We start from the raw sequence: 10,418 nt of genomic DNA, 5'->3' as shown, positions 1-10,418 counted from the left end.
CTGCTCGACATCTCGTATGCCGTCTTCTGCAAAAAAAACAAGACAAGATGTCTCAAACAAGTGACCAAAATACAGGAATCTGAAGTTTTCCATAAAAGAAATGCTATTGGAACTACTGATAAGGAATTCAGAAGAATTGTATTTAGGTACCTTTAACTGATTGAGAAAACATTCCAGGAAACAACAAATAAAATCAAGGAAAGTGTAGATAAAACTCTAGTAGATTTCAAAAACCATACAAGAACAAATTGATGGCGAAAAAATAGAAAATTAAGAACCATACAAAAACAGCAAATAGAAATTCAGAGGACTAATACCAAAATTTCAGAAATATGTAAAACATTGGAAGGATAAAGAGGTAGAATGGAATCAATGGACAGCAGAATTAGTGAGATTGAAGAAAAGTCTCTTAAAACTAATCTGTTAGAGGAGCACTCAGGGAAAAAAAATTTTCAAAAAAATGAAGAAAGCTTAAGAATTATTAGAGAGGCTATCAGGAAGAATAACTTAAGTTTGATGGAGTTCCAGGACTGGGAGAGACAAAACAATCACCAAGAAAATTGTCAAAGATTTTTTGGAAGAAAATGTCCCTAATATCAGGAAAGACGAGAAGATATACATTCAAGAAACTCAAGAAAACCCTGAATAGGAAAGAATCCAAAAGAAAATTATCAAGACATATTACGATCAAACTTTCCAAAACCAAAGACAAAGAAAGAATCCTGAAAGCAGCTCAGGAAAAATAAAGTTTCCTACAAAGGAGAACTAAGAAGACTAAGCACTGATTTCTCAGCAGAAACAATGGAGGCAAGAAGGCAATGAAACGATATATATAAAACTCTGAAAGAAAAAAAAAATGCCAGACAAGAATTATGTATACAGCAAACTTGTCCCTCAATTATGATGGCAAAATTAAGTAATCAGAAATTAAGGGAATTTATGAAAAAACAGATCAACTTTACAAAAATGCTAAAAGAAGTCCTTCAGAGAACCAACAATAGCAGAAAATAAGCAAAAATTAAGGCACATGATGTCACCCAGAGATATTAATTGCCAGGTATAGAAGTATCAACATTAAAATAAATCTACAAGACTGAAAATACGGGACCAGAGATAACAATTTGTAAATAATTACAGCTACAAAGAAAAATGAAGGAATAAGTGATAAAGTCCAAATGGAGAGGAAGTCAAGACTATTTCAACATAGAATAGTGCTTTAAAGTTCAGAAGATAATAATGAACTACAGGATAACCGCAAAGAAAACTAATAAACCTCACCAAAATAAAAAAGAAGAAAATCATACAATCTCAGTAAACACTAAAACAACAGCAGTGAAAGAAAAGAGAAAATTTGGAAAGAAGATGAACTCAGCACAGAAAAACATATGGAATAAAAAATATATGTAAAAAAGAAATGGGCATTTCTACACTAATAGTTGTTGTTGTTGTTAGGTGCCATTGAATGGGCCCTGACCCATAGCAACCCTACGTACAACAGAATGAAATACTGCCTGGTCCTGTGCCAGCCTCATAATACTTGCTATACCAGAGCCCATCATTGCAGCCACTGTGTCAATCCATCTCGTTGAGGGCCTTCTCCTTTATCGTTGACCCTCTACTTTATCGAGCATGATATCCTTCTCCAGGGAATGGTCCTTTCTGACATGACCAAAGTAGGTCAAAAGAAGTCTGACCATTCTCACCTCCAAGGAGCATTACGGCCACACTTCTTCCAAAACAGATGTGTTAGTTCTGGCAGCCCAGGGTGCTTTCAGTATCCTTGACCCACACCACAACTCAAAAGGATCAACTCTTCTTTGGTATTCTTTATTCATTGTCCAGCTCTCACATGCATAGGAGGTGATTTAAAATACCATGGCTTGGGTTAGTTGCACCTTAGTCTTCAAGGAGACATCTTTGCTCTTCAGCACTTTAAAGAGATCTTTTGCAGCAGATTTGCCCAGTGCAATATGTCATCTGATGTCTTGACTGCTGCTTCCATTGGTGTTGATTGTGGAACCAAGTAATATGAAATTCTTGACAACTTCAATCTTTTCTCCATTTATCGTAATGCTGCTTATTAGCTCAATTGTGAAGATTTTTGTTCTCTTTATGTTGAGATATAATCCATACTGCAAACTGTAGTCTTTAATCTTCATCAGTAAGTGCTTCAACTCATCCTCTTTTAGCAAGCAAAGTTGTGTCGTCTGCCTATCACATGTTGTTAATGAGTCTTCCTTCACCATGGTCTTCTTCATATAGTCCAGATTCTCAGATTATTTGCTCAGCATACAGATTGAATAAGTATGGTAAAAGGATACAACTCTGACACGCTCCCTTCCTGATTTTAAACCATGCAGTATCCCCTTGCTCTGTTTGAAGGACAGCCTCCTGGTCTATTTACAGGTTCTTTTTTAGCACAATTAAGTGTTCTGGAATTCCCATTCTTCTCAGTGTTACCATAATTTTTTATGATCCACACAATTGAATGCTTTTGCATAGTCAGTAAAACACAAGTAAACATCTTTCTGGTATTCTTTGCTTTGAGCCAAGATCCATCTGACATCAGCAATGATACCCTTCATTCCACATCCTCTTCTGAATCCAGCTTGCATTTCTGGAAGTTCTCTGTTAATATACTACTGCAATCTTTTTTGAATTATCTTCAGCAATATTTTAATTGTGTGTGAAATTAATGATATTGTTCAATGATTTCCACATTCTGTTGGATCACTTTTCTTTGGAATGAGTACAAATACAGATCTCTTCCAGTCAGTTGGCCAGGTAGCTGTCTTCCAAATTTCTTGGTATAGCCAAGTGAGTGCCTCCAGTGCAGCATCGATTTGTTGAAATATCTCAATGGGTATCCCATCAATTCCTGGAGCTTTGTTCTTCACCAATTCCTTCAGTGCAGCTTTGAATTCTTCTTTCAATATCATTGGTTCTGGATCAGTAAGCCCTTCAAGTCATCCTCACTCTTAGCAAGCAAAGTTGTGTCATCTGTATATCATAGTGACTCTTCCTTCAATCCTGATGCCATGGTCTTCTTTATATAGTCCTCCTGAAATGGATGAACATCAACCAATTCTTTTTGGTACAGTGATTCTGTGTATTCCGTCTACCTTCTTTTGATGTTTCCTGCATCATTCAATATTTTACTCATAGCATCTTTCAATATTGCAACTCGAAGCTTGACTTTTTTCTCAGTTCTTTCAGTTTGAGAAACGTCGAGCATGTTCTTCCCTTCTGATTTTCTAACTCAGGTCTTTGAACATTTCATTATAATAACTGACTTCATCTTGTAGAGCTGCTCTTTGAAATCTTCTGTTCAGTTCTTTTATCTTGTCGGTTCTTCCATTAGCTTTAACTACTCTCCATTCAAGGGCAAGTTTCAGAGTCTCTTTTGTCATCTATTTTGGTCTTTTCTTCCTTTCTGTCTTTTTAATGATCTTTTGCTTTCTTCATGGATGACGTTCTTGATGTCATTCCACAATTCCTCTGGTTTTTGGTCATTGGTGTTCAGTTTGTCAAATCTATTCTTTAGATAGTTTCTAAATTCAGGAGGGATGTAATTAAGGTCATATTTTGGCTCTTTTGGACTTCTTTGAATTGTCTTCAACTTGAACTTTCTTATAAGCAGTTGATGGTCTGTTCCACAGTCAGCTCCTGGCCTTGTTTTTGCTGGAGACATCGAGCTTCTCCATTGCCTCTTTCCACAGATACTGTCGATCTGAATCCTGTGTACTCCATCTGGTGAAGTCCATGTGTATACCCACCACTTATGTTGTTGAAAAAAAAGTATTTGCAGTGAATAAGTCATTGTTGTTGTTATGTGCTGCCCAATCAAACCTGACTCAGAGTAGTCTTGCACAATTCTGCATGCAATCTCCAGTGTTATTTCTATCACCAGGGCCATATTTTCCAACTATTGGTGATTCTTCTTTGTTTCCAACTTTTGCATTCCAATCACCAGTGATAATCAACACATCTTGATTGCATGTTTGCTCAATTTCAGACTGTAGAAGTTGGTAAAAATGTTCAATTTCCTATCTTTGGCTTTGCTGGTTGGGTATAAATTTGAATAATAGTCATATTAACTGGTCTTCCTAGTAGATGTATGATATTATCCTATCATTGACAGCATTGTACTTCAGGATAGATCCTGAAACATTCTTTGTGATGATGAATGCCACGTCATTCCTCTTCATTTGTCATTCCTAGCATAGAAGATTATATGGTTGTCTGATTCCAAATGACCAAAACTAGTCTATTTCAGCTCACTAATGCCTAGGATATTGATCTTTATGCATTACATTTCATTTGTGACAACTTCCAATTTTTCTAGATTCATACTTCATACATTCCATGTTCTGGTTATTAATGGACATTTGCAGCTGTTTCTTCTCATTTTGAGTCATGCCACATCAGCATATAGAGGTCCCTAAAGTTTTATTCCACCCACAGTGGAGTCTATTCTGAGGAGTCAGCTCTTTCCCAGTCATATTTTGAGTGTTTTCTGACCTGAGGGGCTCATCTTCTGGCACTATATTGGACAATGTTTCAGGGCTGTTCATAAAGTTTTCCAATAATATATCAGACAATGTATCACTGCTATTCATAAAGTTTTCACTGGCCAGTTCTTTGGGAAGTGGACGGCCCTGTCTTCTTCCTAGTCTGTCTTAGTCTGGAAGCTCCACTGAAACCTGTCCACCCCAGGTGACCCTCCTGGTATTTGAAATACTGGTGGCATAGCCTCCAGCCTCACAGCAACACATAAGCCACCACAGTATGACAAACTGACAGCCAAGTGGTGGACAAGTAAAAGTAGGAGACTTTGATATACCATTTTCAATTAAAGATAGAACTAGAAAGAAAATCAACAAAGATACAGAATATCTAAACAACACAATCAACCAACTAGACTTCATAGATATATATGGAATACTCCACACAACAACATCACAATATACATTCTTTTCCAATGGATATGGAACACTCTCCAGAATAGACTATATATTAAGCCACAAAGTAAGCCTGAATACTTTTGAAAACAGAAAAATACTACAAAGCATCTTCTCAGATCATAATGCTATTAAATTAGAAATCAACAACAGGATGATCAAGAAAAAAATCAAATACATGAAAACTAAATAGCACCCTGCTTAAAAACTGCTGAAAAAATAGAAGAAATTAACAACAGAATTTTAAACTTCCTTGTATCTAATGGAATGAAATCATAACATAACAAATTCTTTGAGACACAGTAGAAACAGTGCTCAGAGGATAATTTATAGAAATAAACATGTACATCAAAAAAGAGGAAAGAACAAAAATAAATACTTTAACCCAACATATCTAACAATTACAAAAAGAACAGCAGGAAAAGCCTACAATCTCCAGAATAAAGAAAATAACAAAGATCAAGCAAAAATAAATGAAACAGAAAATAGAAAAGCAATGTAAGGAATTAACATGACTAGAAGTTTGTTCTTTGAAAGGATTAATAAAATTGACAAACCACTGGCAAATTCAACAAAGGAAAAGAAGGAGAAGATGCAAAAAACATGAATAAGATTTGAAATAGGTGATGTCACAACAGAACCAAAAGAAATAAGAAGGATAATAACAGAATACTATAAAGAACTAGGCTCCAATTCATTTTAAAACCTAGAAGAAATAAACAAATTTCTAGAAACACACTACCTGACGGAGAAACACAATCTGAGGTAGAAAATTTGAACAGGCCCATAACAAAAAAACAAATTGAACAGGTCATAAAAAAAACTCCCAACAGATAAAGTCCTGGCCTAGTTGGCTTCACTGTCAAGTTCTACCAAACATTCAGAGAAGAGGTGACATCAATTTTATTCAAACTACTTCAAAACATAGAAAAGGGTGGACTACTCCCAAACTCATTCTGTGAAGCACACATAACCCAGATATGAAAGCCAGGCAAAGACACCACTGAAAAAGAAAATTATAGAGCAATATCCTTCATGAACATATTCTCAAAAATTCTCAACAAACTCCTAGCCAATATAATCCAGCAAGATATCAAAGGGATTCGGACCTGTTATGCAAGGATGGTATTATATTAGAAATATAATCAGTGTAATTCACTGCATAAATAAAACAAAGGAAAAGAACCTCATGAGCATAACCATCATTTGGCAAAATCCAACATCCATTCTTGAACAAAACATTCAGCAAATTAGGAATAGAAGGAATATTCTTCAACTTAATCAAAGGGATATAAACAAAACCAAAAGTCAACATTATTCGCAATGGAGAGAGATAGAAAACATTCCCCTTGTGAATTGGAAACAGATAAGGATGCCCTTTATCACCACTCCTATCCAATATTGTATTGGAAGTCCTGACTAGAGCAATAAGGCAAGAAAGCAAAATAAAAGGCATCCAAATTGGCAAAGAAGTGAAACTATCTCTATTTGCAGGTGGTATGATCCTATACATAGAAAATCCTAGAGACTCAACAAGAAAATTCTGAAACTAATAGAAGGATTCAGCAAAGAGGCAGGGCACAGGGTCACCATACAAAACTTATTAGATTCTCTACAGTAACAACGAGAATTCTGAAAAGGAAATCAGGAAAACAATGCAATTTACAATAGCCACCCCAAAAATGGACTACTTAGGATTAAATCTAAACAGACACAAAAGATCTATATGAAGAATACAAAACACTACTATAAGAAACCAAAAGTTGTTGTTGTTATGTGCCGCCAAGTTGGACAAAAAGAGACCTACATAAATGGAAGAATATACCATGGTCATGGATAGAAAGACTGGACATTGTTAAAATGTCCACACTATCCAAAGCAATTTACAGATATGCCATTGAGTGAATTCTGACTCACAGTAACCCCCTTTGGGTTTCCAAGGTGGTAAATCTTTACAGAAGAAGATTGCCCAGTCTTCCTTCCATGGAGTAGCTGGTGGGTTTGAACCACCAATCTTCTGGTTAGCGGTCAAATGCCTTAGGCACTATGCCACCAGAGCTCCTTACAGATATAGAATAATCCTGATCCAGATTCTATCATCATTCTTTGGAGAAATGGAAATACTAATTACCAAATTTATATGGGGAAGTCTGGCAGTTCAAACCCTCCAGCCACTCCTTGGAAGAAAGGTTGAGCAATCTACTTCCATAGAGATACTGCCTTGGAAACCCAAGGAGGGGTCACTATGAGTTGGATCCAATTCTATGGCAGTGAGGAAACAAAGCACTACTAAGGAAGAAAAAAATAGGAGGCCTCACACTTCCCAACCTCAAAATCTACTATACAGCAACAGTAGTCAAAACAACCTGGTATTGGTACAGTGACAAACACACAAATGGAACAAAATTGAGACCCCAGGAGTAAATCCATCCACATGTGGGCAGCTGCTCTTTGACAAAGTTCCAAAACCCTTAAATGAGGTAGAGATAGTGTCTATAACAAATGGTGCTGCCAAAACTGAATATCTATTTGTAGAAAAGTGAACCAGTACTATGTCCCTTACCATATTAAAAAACTAACTCAAGATATATCAAAGGCCTTCATGTAAAACTGACAAGTATAAAGTGCATTAGAGGAAAAATAGGGGCAAAATTAGGGGCCCCAATACATGCATAAATACAGTATCAAACCTAACTAAAAATGTACAAACAGCAGAAGACAAACCAGATGCCTAGAACTTCCTAAAAATTAAACATCTATGCATATTGAAAGACGTCACCAAAAGGGTAAAAAGAGAACTTACAGGTTGGGGGAAATAATTTTGGCAAAGATATTTCAAACAAGGGACTAATCTCAAAAAATTTCAGAAAACTTCAGTATCTCAACCACAAAAATATAAACATACAATTTAAAATTGACAGAGGACATGAACAGACACTTCACCAAAGAAGACATTAAAGTAACTGACAAACACACAAAGAAATGTTCGTGATCATTAGCCAATAGAGTGTTGAAAATAAAAACAATGGGATATCATCTCACCCCAACATTAACAGCAAAATTTTTAAAAAAGGAGAACTATAAATGTTAGTGAGGGTGTAGAGAGATTGGGACTCTCTTGCATTGCTGGTGAGACTGTAAAATGGTACAACTACAACCATTGTGGAAAACAGTATACCAATTGCTTTAAAAGTTGGAAATAGAAATATCTTATCATCCAGCAATTTCACTACTAGGTGTATCCTAGAGAAATAAGAGCCATTATACAAACAAATACATGCACACCCATGTTCACTGCAGCATTATCACAATAGCAAAAAAATGGAAACAACCTAAGTGCTCATCAATGGATAGATGGATAAATAAACTATGAAGCATACACACAATTGAATGCTATGCACTGTTAACGAATAGTGACGAATCTGTGAAACACCTCATAACATGGATGAACCTAGAGAACATTATGCTGAGTGAAATTAGTCAATCACAAAAGGACAAATATTGTGTGAGACTACTGTAAGAAGTCAAGAAAAAGTTTACACACACAAAGAATCTTTCTTTGAAGGTTACAGGAGTGGAAGAGGAAGGGAGGGTAAATCACTTACTAGAGGGTAGACACATATTAACTTGGGTGAAGAAGGAAATATACTATAAACAAGAGGTTAGCACAAAATGGTCAAGGCAGTGGAAAACAACAAGAGTCAAAGGCAACAAAAATGAACGCTATAACATCCACAATCCTGCAGTAACAGTAATAATAACCTATGAGTGGGTACATAGGGAGATATTCAAGCTGAACATGCATGGAAGGTGAATTGGACTACACCTATGAATATAAATAGGTGTGATATAGGCTATTTCTACATATGTATTTATATGTGCTGTAAACATATCTGTGAATATATTAGAGCACAGGAGAAAAAGTTATGAAAACTTCTAAGCCATAACCAAACACCTGGAGGAAATAAGTCACTGGGCCTGGGATCTCAGGACCATAGTCTCAGGGGACACTAAGATTAATTAGCATAACATAGTCCATAAAGACAATGTTCTACACCCTACTTTGATGAGCAGCAACTGAGGTCTTAAAAGCTTGGAAGTGGCCATCTAAGGTGCAATAATTGGTTTCTATCCATTCGGAGCAAAGAAGAGTAAAGAAAGTCAAAGACACAAGGAAACAATTAGCCCAAAGAACTAATGGAGCATGCAAACCTTAACCTGCATGACCCTGAGAACAGAACTAGGTGGTGCCTGGCTACCACTGCTGACCATTCTGAAAGAAATCACAAAAGCAGGTCCCAGATAGAATGGAAGAAAAATGTGGAACAAACTCAAAATCATTTAAAACAAAAAAAGGTTTACTAGTTCATTAGAGACTGGTGGAACCTTCAGTATGTTGCCCTTAGACACCCTTCAATCATGGAACAGAACTTACTGCCATGGCTCAGCTTTCAGCCAGACAATAGACAATAACACCAGAGAGGTATGCACTCATTAGAACTATCAACCATATAAGATCCAAAGGGCAGCATTTGCCTACCAATAAAGCTCAGCATACAGAAAGGGATAGGAAAGAAGGACAAAAGAAAATGGTAAACACAGGGAAGAAGTGGAAAGATTGTTGTTACATTGTGGGGATTGCAATCAATATCACGAAACAAAATGTGTATGAATTGTTGAATGGAAAACCAATTTGCTCTGTAAACTTTCACCCAAACCTCAGTAAGATTAAAAAAAAAAAAATTACTTCAAACCAGGAAGCATATTTAGATCAAGTTTTATTTACATCTAATTCTGGAATTAAGGAACTGCCCAGATCAGAAAATGGAGAATTATTACCTAAGATGCAAAAGTTAGGCTGAACCAGAGACTTACTCATATCTTCCCTTCCTCCTCCAGCTCCCCAAAAAATAGTTTTCAATGAATATAAGGAGACTAGGAATAGATAGGGTACATTCTAAGACAATTTGAAGCAAACAGAAAATATTTATAAATGATGAGTATATTATGGTTAAGTGCTTGGCTATTAACCAAAAGGTTGGTGCTTTGAATCCAGCAGCAGCTTCATGGGAGAAAAGGGTTAGTAATCTGCTCCCATAAAGATTACAGCCTACAAAATCCTACAGGGAAATTCTACTCTTTAACATAGGGTTGTATTTCATCAGAATCTACTTGATAGCACCCAACAACCACATGTCTTAGTTTGGGTTTCCTCAGAAATTGACTCTGAGACAAAGATTTGAGGGCAAATATTTGTACCCATTCCAAAGAAAGGTGATCCCACAGAATGTGGATATTATAGAACAATATCATTAATATCACACATAAGTAAGATCTTACTGAAGATAATTCAAAAACAGTTGCAGCAGTATGTTGACAGAGAACTTCCAGAGGTTCAAGCCAGATTCAGAAGAGGACATGGAACAAGGGATATCATAGCTGTTGTCAGATGGATCT

The sequence above is a fragment of the Orycteropus afer genome, unplaced genomic scaffold (assembly GCF_000298275.1).
Source record: "Orycteropus afer afer isolate SDZICR_OR568_19922 unplaced genomic scaffold, OryAfe1.0 scaffold00014, whole genome shotgun sequence".
Lineage (NCBI taxonomy): Eukaryota > Metazoa > Chordata > Mammalia > Tubulidentata > Orycteropodidae > Orycteropus > Orycteropus afer.
Note: the sequence above shows the minus strand (reverse complement) of the source record.